Source organism: Oxyura jamaicensis, chromosome 7 (assembly GCF_011077185.1).
Source record: "Oxyura jamaicensis isolate SHBP4307 breed ruddy duck chromosome 7, BPBGC_Ojam_1.0, whole genome shotgun sequence".
NCBI lineage: Eukaryota > Metazoa > Chordata > Aves > Anseriformes > Anatidae > Oxyura > Oxyura jamaicensis.
The window spans coordinates 11282487-11293056 of record NC_048899.1 but is presented as its reverse complement, the minus strand read 5'-3'; the positions used below and the strand labels follow the sequence as shown (position 1 = coordinate 11293056).

The 10570-nt window shown below is 41.8% G+C and overlaps 1 long non-coding RNA gene across 2 annotated transcripts in view; it reads left to right on the top strand.

Annotated features, from left to right (window-relative positions):
• The window catches only part of LOC118169507, a 6257-nt gene extending 1861 nt beyond the window's left edge, over window positions 1-4396 (top strand). Inside the window, exons 1-3 of one of the 2 annotated variants that reach the window (XR_004752168.1) lie at window positions 1-281; window positions 1669-1807; window positions 3658-4396. The exon at window positions 1-281 is cut by the window's left edge and continues 1861 nt beyond it. This is a non-coding gene — a long non-coding RNA (uncharacterized LOC118169507). Of the gene's footprint in view, window positions 489-1668; window positions 1808-3657 lie in introns of both variants that reach the window. The other variant, XR_004752167.1, reaches the window with a different exon arrangement.
• The last annotated feature ends 6174 nt before the right edge of the window (window positions 4397-10570 follow it).

The following is a 10570-nucleotide window of genomic DNA, read 5'->3' as shown; positions in this document are numbered from 1 at the left end:
GGCTGAGCGAATGAAACTAAGTTCCTGATAAATCATTAATCACGGGCAGCTAAAGGCAATCATCCCCGGGCAGCCTCTAATTACCGGCGGCCCCCGGCCCGCTGCCTGGCGGTGCCGCTGGCCCCTTCCTCTCCCGGCCACAGGGAAGGGCTGCCCGGGGGGGCGCGACCTGGGGGCAGCCCGGCCCCGGAGGGTCTGCCCCGACCCCCGGTGCCCGGTGCAAGGTGGGCTCCTGTCGCCCGCCCCAGCTGCGCTCCCAGCCCTTCGTTCCCTGACCAACGGTCAGGGATTATTAACACATTATTAAAACTCCGTTCAGAGCACCTTAATGAGACCTGCGCTTATTAGCAACGGGAGCGAATTTCACAGGAGTGAAGTGATCAGTTAAGCCATGTCTATAGTTTCCAGACTACGCAAATGAGGCTTTTACTTAATTGAATTGAACTTCTCATGGCATTCGGAGGCTGAACTCTATCCTCCAGCGCAAGGTGGGCATCAGGATCAGTTTTGTACGAGAAAACAAGCTGGCAAAGAAGCCTTGTCCTAAGGCTAAGGGCACCCCGGGCTCCGTGCTGTGGAGCAGAGGCGTTTGTGGGGTGCTGTGGGGAGCTCCGAGCGGGGTGCAGCCCCTGCCTTTGTCACGCACCAGCCAGGTGCTGGTACGCCTTTTCCACGCTCATCTTCGCAGCCTGCTGAACGGGCCAGAAAAACGAAGTGTTCCCTTTCCCAAATCTCCTGTCTTTCGCTAGCTCAGGCTCAAAATTGTTGTCCTCAGCCCATTTTGAGAAACCTCCACGCAGCAGTAATCAGGCAGAGGACAAACGCATCCTCAAGACAACTAAGAGAGGGACTGAAAACTTCAGAGCAGAGAAACATAAACAAATACATTTTCCAGCGCAGATTTATTACGGCTCCGGTCTGTTTTGCTGAGTGTGAGTCAACCAGAAGGGAATACCGCCTCGGTTTGACAGCGAGCAAGTCTTAAAAATTACGGATCGAATCAAAGTTTCAGGAGCAATTTAAAAAGCGCTCAGAAAGGCGATCCGGAGCAAGCCGGGTAGCCCTTGGCTAGCTCAGCCTTCCTCCCCCTTCGGAGAGCCGAGCTGCCACCGGGGGGGTCCCTGCAGGCGGGGGGTTGTCACTGGTCCCCGTCTTGCTCCTCCGGGGGCACCCAGCCTGCCCCGCCGCGGCCGGCTCTGCCCCAGGCTCCCTGCTCACAGCCAGGGACTTTTCCGCCCCCAGCCTCAGAAAATCAGTTTTCCCCGGGTCAGGTATGCTTAGGACCCAGCGTGGCCCTTCCCTCATTATATTTCAGTTTAGGCACCAGGAAGATGCGATTTGTTGTCGAACTAAATAGAACATATCACCTCCAGTTAAAGCTGTAAATTATATTACGCTGCTGCTCTGGCTTTGTTTTTCATAATTGTTAAAAATCTGAACAAATCAATTATATTAGCCATATGGCTTGATCATACCAGCTAATTTCCATTTTTTTTTTTTTTTGAAAGTAATTGTTGTTTAAGCATTGACAACTTATTAGTTAAGGTGTTTAGGAAAGATCTCTCTGCTCTTGTCTTAGTTAAAAGATGATTGAAATGACAATGAATACTCAAAGTAAAGTCGTTAAATCACCCCCTTCCGTATTTTCCACTTTCTGTGTGTTTAAAGGGTTCACAACAGCAGTAGCTGAGCTGCAGCCTGATTTATACTTCTGGAATGGAGGCCGTGAGACCATCAGGCTTTCAATTCAATCTATTCCAGTTTGTAATGATTTCCCTAAAAGGAGCCAGTTTTTGGTATGCAGCAGGTAAGTAGTCATTTTTCTTAGTTATTTTAAAGGTGTGTAGTATTGAGAATGTACAAGTGGTTCCACTCTGGCATTTACACACTGCAAATATAAAACTTCACCCCTCAGTGATCTTAATACTTCGTCCATTAAATGTACTTACTCATTTAAATGGGAGTGTATTTAACTGCTAAACAGATGGTCTACAGTGCACACAATTATAAAGCAAGGGTTTGTGTATGTTGCCATATTTTAGACTCCAGATTTCCTGCTTCCCTATACATTTTTCAAAGCAGTTCATTTTTCCATACAAAACACTACCACAGGTGGAGAAGCAGTCTGGAATTCATTTCTTTTGCTATCAGAGATCCAGGGCATACTCCTTCAGGCAATCTTCTTAATTTTGTGATGAGGATTTTAACTAGTTCTGTACTTCAGATTTTTAAAGCATTTCAAAAACCATTCTAAAATCCTCTGTACCACGCTGGGATTTTAAATATTTGATAGACATTTCTGATTGTGTTTACTTTATTGAGTAAATACCAAAAAAATGTCTTGGCCCCAGATTGGTGAAACTGAAGCGGCAACCAGGCAATGAGAGCTGGGAGAATTTTCAAGCTGCATACTGCAAAAGGAAGAATGAAAAAAAAAAAAAAAAAGTAAAAAAAAAAAAAGTAGAAAGTTATGAATCACCCACGCTGATGTTTGCATCATGAACATTTGCTGTAGGCCTGTCTCATCCAGACACACGGGAGTTGGTGCTCACCCTCTGGTCGGCTGTGTGAGGTGTGTGAGGCTGTGCTGTTATCTTGCCAGGGCAGGGCCATCAGCCGTTTTTCTCATGCAGGAATTCAGCCCTCAGTTAAACACAGATTTGTTAATTTTCTTGCTGGACTGTCTGTGACTCTCCCCATTCCCATCCTAGTGTACCCCTCAAACATAAACAAATCAACTTTCAGAATGACTATAAAGTGAGGATTTAGCCCCATTTTATAACTGAGGCCCTAGAGTTCAGAGAAAAGTGAAATCTACTCATTTTGTCTGTTCCATGGATAATATTGAGCTGATAATTCTAGTATATTTAGCAACCTTATATTCTCATTGCTTTGCAAAACAAGATGTCTAAAGTGATTTGGATCCCTTAACATGGAAAATTCAGTTTGTAGCCAGTTATGAAAAGCTGGTTTTAAATGATGTGCCTAGCATTTCACGGAGGTTCTGTAGCAGGGCAGAGCTTGAATTATGCTATTGAAGGCAGTGTTCATCTATCCCATGAAACCGTTCCTTCTCTTGTTTCACAAAGCATTTCCAGCATCATTTAACTTCTCCAGCAAATGGCTGGCTTTTATCAATATCAGATTTTCACTATGCAGTCCTGAGTCACTTTCAGATGAACTTGTATCAGCCTTTCATGCAGCAACAAAGATTAGGATTTTATCCTCCATGTCTGCATCATAGTACAACCATACATGGCAGAGGAAGGTGAGATAAGGCTACATAAAGTCACTCTGAAACGCCCAGTTCCCAAGTTCTGAATGCTTGACTTTTCAACCAGCTTTGGAAATAGCTGCTTGCATCCAGTTTTCTAGATTAAATAATCAGTAAATGACCTCTCCTTCCCACAGAAACCTCAGGATCCGTCAGTACCTGGAACTATGCTGGGTGGACCTGTGAGGGATGCACTGCCGCAGAAGGCTGCTCTTGTTTCCAGCCTTCTGCAAGCAGAAGGAAGTGGCTTACGTACTGACATCAGCTTTGACTGCTATTTGCTAATAGGAGAAGAACTTGTTAGATTAAGAAGTGAGTCTGTTGAAAAGGAAAGTCTCAATGTTTCCGCCAACCCTGACCCCTTCTGTTCCTGTTTCCCCCAGTGCTATCACAGACTGCCACTCTTCCCACGGATTGTCAGAGCTTAGACCTTTCGGTTGTCCCAGGCAGTCACCGTGGGCTTGATCTGAAATTCAGTGAAGTCTCTGGAATTTCAATCAGACCTACAATGGGATTACATGATTTGATCGAAGAAGAAAGTCAAGTTGCTTTTTTGCTAGTTACTGCTTGCCACTTACCAGAAATCTGGTTGTGCCTTAGAGGAGGTTAAAGAGAAGAAAGGACCTGGGGATGAGGCACCCAGGTCTGGGAAAGAAGGGAAGACTGGGAGCAATACAATTTCTTCAAAAGCATGCAAGATAGAGTTTATACTCTTGAGAGACTGGAGTGGTCTTGTTAATACAAGTAAATAAGCAAAGCACAGCCTACTATTTCATTTTGCTGTAGGCTTACTTGTTGTCACTATGGGTTTTTCATTAGGAACCTGGCAGAAGCAAGTCCTAACAAGTAACAGATTTACAAATGCTTCATTTTGTACAAAATTAAGGCCATGCTGTTCATGACACAAGCTATCCAACTTGCGGTGCCCTCTTTGTAGATCTGTTCTTCCATATGTGGAGCTCTGATAAAGGTGTTCAGAGAAGATGTAGGTTGTCACAACTCACATAGTGTCAAAAGGCATGCTGAGACACTCAGCTCTTGCATGACATTGAACAGTCCCATTTCTGATGACTTTTTCTTTGTTCATCTCTTTTTCCAATGTTGGGATACAGTGAATGCATAGTGGATTGATTTTTCTGGGTCTTGGTCAGAGGGGTTGCTTTTTTATGTTCCAAAAGTTTCATTTTACTGCCCAAACCAGGGAAACATAAACACCAGAAGAAAGCATGATTATCATTTGGGAAGAAACAAGACATTTTTAGAAGGAAGCATAAATGCCCAAAAGCTCATGTGTGTATGAGAAGGGAATATGGTCAAAAGACTAACTGAAATCTGCGGCATAGCCTACACACAGATCAACAGGCACATTGCATTAGCTTCAGTGTCTCCCAGATTTACTTTTGGCTACACTGCAATGTTGATCAGTCCCCAGCCACACCACACAACTATTCCAAACATAACCCAGAGATCATTTTATCCGTTCAGATTTAAGATTTGGAAAGCAGAAATTGGTATGCATCAGAGGTGTCATTCCAACTCTTGGGGCTTGTCCAGCTCTTGGGGTTTGGGCAATTGCCATTAGAAAGACTGTAACACTTTCATTACTCTTATGAGTTTGCTGGTTAAAAAATTTCTGTCAAAGATGTGAAATTCACATTTCTGCCAGTTTGTCACTTCCCATGTATGTATAGAAAATGCTTGAGAGAGGTAAATATTACCACTCAGTGAATTTTCAGCTTCTGATAAAGCAAAGAAGGCAAGAGAATGGAGTCTTGTATTTTAGTACCTGATGTGATTACACTTCTCTGTGCTTATTTATATTAACTTTACAGAGTCGCCTATGACCCACTATCTAAACAGATGTATGGAATTATAATTATCTTAGGAATTCTTATGAGATAATTTTAAGACAAAGCAGAGAAAGGGTGGAAATGGAGAAGGCTGTTTGGTTTGAAGGGTTTTGATGTTTTTGAGAAAAAAAATTCTTTATGGAAAGAGGATCTTATTTTTTATCATCCTTCCTGTCCTTGTTGATCTTCATGGTCTGTTTCTCATGGCAGAGTCCTAAACAATTTTAAGGGGACTAATCCATTCAGAAATGTGAATGAGAAGGAAAAAGTAGGAGAAAGGATTCCTGAGTCACATTTGCAGATACTGAACTTCACAGAGAGAATAGTAAAATTTCAGTAAGCTAGAAGTGAATAAAAGTTGTGTTTCTGACATGCACTGAATCATTTCTAGAGCCTTATAAAGCATTATTTGGTTGACAATGCCTCTTAAAATATCTGTTTATGAAATGCAGTGTTACTTCCTGAAATTTACCATTTTTTCTCCATGAAAAATAGCTCTTTTTCTGTGGGAAAAAAAAAAAAAAAAAAAAAGACAGGCTTAACAGCAGGATCTTTAATGTCAAGAAATGGGCAAGATGTCAGTTTTATACCGCATCAGAAAGACAGATATATATATTTCACCATTTTTCCTATCCTATTTATGATTGTTGCAATCACAAATAATGTAGCCGAGGTCTACTATCTACTTGACCTGTATGTATTGCTACATCTTGCTCCTAGGGTAAGAGCACTTTGTCATGTCTATTTCTCTTCCTCGGGTGCTTATCTAGTATTTAACTCTCTCTGTTCTTCAGGAGCACAGGAGCATGACTGCTGTATGTAATGCTTCACTTTCAGTACGGTCAGTGCTATGCAAAGGACATATCCAAAAAACACCTGAGGTTAACATACATGACACACGTTAACATACATTACATCTTATTAAAAAGATGGAAATCATACCTTTTTGTCTGTGCATAGTACAACCTGGATAGTACAATCTAGATGATAAAACCAGAGTGTGATGGTTTTTATTCTGGTGAGTGGCCTGCCATAAGCTACCATGTGTCGCAGTGCTTTCTCATGTTCTGTATAAGCACCTTCTGTATCAGGTCTTGAAACTAAACAGAGTTTAACTGAAATAAAGATCATTTTTAGTTAAAATTGCATTTAGATTTCACTATCTTAATCTCAGTTCACACACCAATTTATGGACTATTATTTACATTTATGAAGAAAATCATCGTGCAGATATATCTATGTAATTGGTCTGTAAATGAATATTTTCATTTAAGTTTTCATAAATCTTTGGTGAATCTGTGAATGCTGAATGTCCTGCAAGAATAGCTAAATATGCATACAGGTTCCACAGCTCGGTTTTGGTCAGATTATGACTTTTTGGGAGCCAGGTTTGGGTGAAAGCTTATCTCCATCTCCATTTCTATTTGTCTCTATCTTTTCTTCTATATCATTTCCTAGTAGATTTCTCCTGATAGACCTTTGGACAATGTCCTCATAGGCTTATCCTGGGCTGCTACTAGCAGCTACATTGATTATGTTGTTTAACATTATAGCTCCATACATGGACATAGTTGAAATGAGATCAGAATCCTTTAATTAACTTCAGAAATAAGCTTTACAGATGCTGAGGAAAAAAGATGATGGTTTGTAGGAAAGGTTTATCTTCAAAAGCTTGCAAATATTTATTGTGATCTTTATCCACTCCTACTGAAGAATGTTTGCAGACTTTTCATGCAACAGGAAATCCAGCTGATTAGTAGGTGAAAAAAAAAACAACACCTCAATAGCTTGGAAGATTCTTCTGTTTAATTGCAGATGGTTGTCACATATTGTCTTTGGACAGGGATCTGTCTTAAAGCAGTGGTCAAAGGATGCTTCTTCCACATAGACAAATGTGTTGGCAGATCATGAACACACTCATAAGGTCAGTGGAGGAGCACCTTTTTATGTATTCTGCAATTAAATCTGTACTGTTTTCTATATCCAGCTTGCAGTCCAACAGAGCTAAAAAGGGTAGAGGCTTACCTGCTCCTGTGGCAGGGATTCAGGTTGTGCACATATTCCACACCATTACACTGCATTCCCAGGAGAGAACATGCTGTGTCTTTTCCACTTTGGCACTTCCTGGGGGCTGCCTGCTACCCCATTCAGGTATGTTATGTCTTTCCCTGTCTTCTGAAATTGTTGGTCCCTAACTACCTTGGAGAGCCATGTTGACCTTCTCCCTGGCTCTCACCACTCTCAGCAGTGCCAATGTCCCTCAGCACTCCAGGTAAAAGCCCTTCCTGCCCTATAGGAAATAAGGCACGCAAATACCCTTTTCATCAGCCTGTTGTCAACCTACCAAAGAATAAATTGTTCTTTTGTCTTGCAAAGCAGCGTGCAAATCTCAGCAGGAAGCTTTTCCAAATTATGATCCTTATATTTCACCTGAGTGCTGAATGCATGGAAGTGGTTACTGATAACAATCCATTTTGGGTAATAAAATTTTCAAAGAATTCCTCCCCTATCTTTGAGAAATATAACATTTGTGTAGTCGTTCTGCTCTCACACAAATGTTATTGCACATGCTTGGAGGAAGTTTCCCTATGGATTTGGAGTGTCACTTCTCTTTTCTAAAAGACCTTCTATAACAGTTATCTCTTGTTTGGATTTTGGAAGGCAGGAACAAGACACAGCTAGTAAAAGAGCCTCTGGAAAATTTCTATTCTGTTACTATACCCATCAGGAAAAGTGCCTTCGACCACAAGTTGAAAATACTTCTCAATTAGAGGAAAAGAAGATAAATTGTTACTTCAGTTTGGTTTGATAGATGTTCTCCAGCTATCTGTGAACAACTACTTTCAAAACTAGCCAGAGATGATATTGCAGAAGAATGAATTTAGCAAGTGTGGCCATATGTTGGAGAAATAATGCAGGTGGGGTTTGCCATGGACTCCTTGTGCAGCATTAAATGGGATGAAATTTCGCTCTGCTGGATGTCCCACCGCCTCCACCTCAGACCTGGGATCAAAATCAAGTGAGTTGTCAGCAAGTGCAATTTCTGTGATGCTGGAGAGGTTTTATGAAATTTATGACCCACTGCTTGACTGGGATGCTAAGTGCAGCACCTGGGACAGTGGTGACAGCAGTAGTGAAGGAAGCTGTGCAAGAAATGAATTACTCAGAATACTTGGTACCTTTGTACAAAGCTTTGTTAAGACCATGTTCTGTGTTTGGGCCTGAACTCTGTTCCTTTTCTTGCACCCCTTGTAACATTTTAATGCTCTCACTGGTCAGATTAACAAGCTGAATAAAATTATTATTATTATTTACTTCTTAATCTTTCACAGATGCCATTTCACATATAAAGAAAAAAGGATTCACTGGAAAAACAGCTGACTGTTGCAGCCAGCTTTTCATTATAGGAAAAATATTTAGATCTGTGCTTGACTTGCCAACAGCATCAGCACTTGACCTACAGAAAGATCTGTCAGGGAAAAAAAATCACCTTTAGCAATCCTCTGATTATAGCCTTTTAAAGTCTCATTATAACTAGCCCTGTAATGAGCTGAGACAACATGTTGCAATGTGTCTCTCACTCTGGACAATCAGAGTGACTCATTAGAGCTGCATGGCATGAATACAAACACAAACAGCATCCTTCCACTCTTCACCATCATTGAGCCAAGGCCCGTAGCACTGTCCTGTCTGCAGCTCATACAGTCATACTCTAATGACCTTTAAATAAACCAGGGGTGTAGCTGGAACAGTGCGGTGCTGGGTGTGGATTACAGGAGCCATCCAAAAAACTTCAGTAAATACGCCATGGAGTGATGTTACACCACACTCAGCAACCTGCTGCCCTGTTTGTGCTGCCAACAACATCCGAGCCCAAGGATTTTAAAGCTAGCTCAAGAGTGCCTCCATTTGTTTGCATTTTACACTTTTCCTTGAAATTGGTGGTGTTTTTAGATCTTTGTTTTTCTCTGCCAGATGAGGTACTCTGCAGTGGTCCTCATTATGTCCTTTGGACTTACTTTACATAATATAATCGAGTTGCCATCTTGTCTGACATATTAGACAGGTCAATTCATTCTGTTTCCCAAGGTATGGTGTTTCTATTAGTTTTTGATTAATTTTTGGTCATCCCTGGTCCGTGTTTTCCACACAGATTGCAGTGTGGATGCAGAGCAGATCTGCTGGGACTGGGCTGTATGAGTGCTGACCTCACTGATGCATTGAGCAGATGTGATAGCAAGTCCCTGGGTTGTCTCATTATACCTGAGAGAGTAGATAGAAGTGCCTCAGTATTACCTAAATATTGGATGAAACACACAAGCTGCTGCTGTGGATGGATAACCAAAGATTTGGGACACCAGCTGGCTCCAGAGTTCCTCTAGTGGCAGTCTGGGTACCTGACCATGGAGGTGAAGGAGCTCATCCAGGTGGCCAGCAGGCTACAGCCCAACAGTTATTACAGACCAGGCAGTAGATGTGTGTTGAGATTGATTTGATGGAGGACAAAATTAGTTTGATTAATTATGTGGGTGTGTCTGCTGTAGGGATTTAGCTTAGCATGGTTCTGCAGAGAATATTCCACTTGCCTTGCTCTTTGAGCTTGGCTTCCTGTTGCAGACTAACCTCAGAGCACACCTGGATTCCTTCCACATGAACTAACCTGGACAATACCTTCCTGCACACCAGCTATAAATAGATTTTCAACCCATGAGACTGAACTAGAGCTAGCAAAAGCAGGAAGCTCCTGAAATATATAGGGGGCAGCTGACAGGTACTGTGCCCACCTGTTTGTGATGCTTGCTGATGGAGGTGGCAGCTGCTGCTGGGTGGGCAGGCAGGAGGAAAAGCTTTTAGGGATTCTTCAGAGGTACAGGGGCTTTTCTCTCCAGATCTCTTATCAGAAACCTTTTCTCTGTTTATCAAAGTGAAATATTTTCTTAGAGAAGCAAAGGGACTATATTATGGTGTCGTCAGTACAGCACGCTGCTCCCTGGGTGAGCCTCCGTCTCCTTGAAGATGGAACTTTGGTGTTCTGCTAGTCAAGTCATCCAACTCAAAGTAAGTGAGGGATGGCCTCAAAATCAACACAGCTAAACCAATATTTAAATAATTCATGGAAAAATAAATATTTTGTCAGCTGTACATGCCATTGCTTGTTGTGGCATTCTATCATGCATTTTTCATTACAGTTGATATTTTTCAGCCAAGTGCTAATGGTTGCCATCTTGCTGAAAAGTAAAGTCATCTGTGATGTTGGCAGGTGGCAGGCCAATGTAGGAGCATGACAACATTTCTCAGTCATCATTCATGTAGATTTAACAATCAGAAGAGAAAGCTTTATTATTTAAACAGAGCTTTAATATAAACTTTATATTAAACTTTTCCTAAATACTAAAGCTTTTTCTTCTGACTGTTAAACCAGTGTTATAGCAGGTTGGAAACTAGT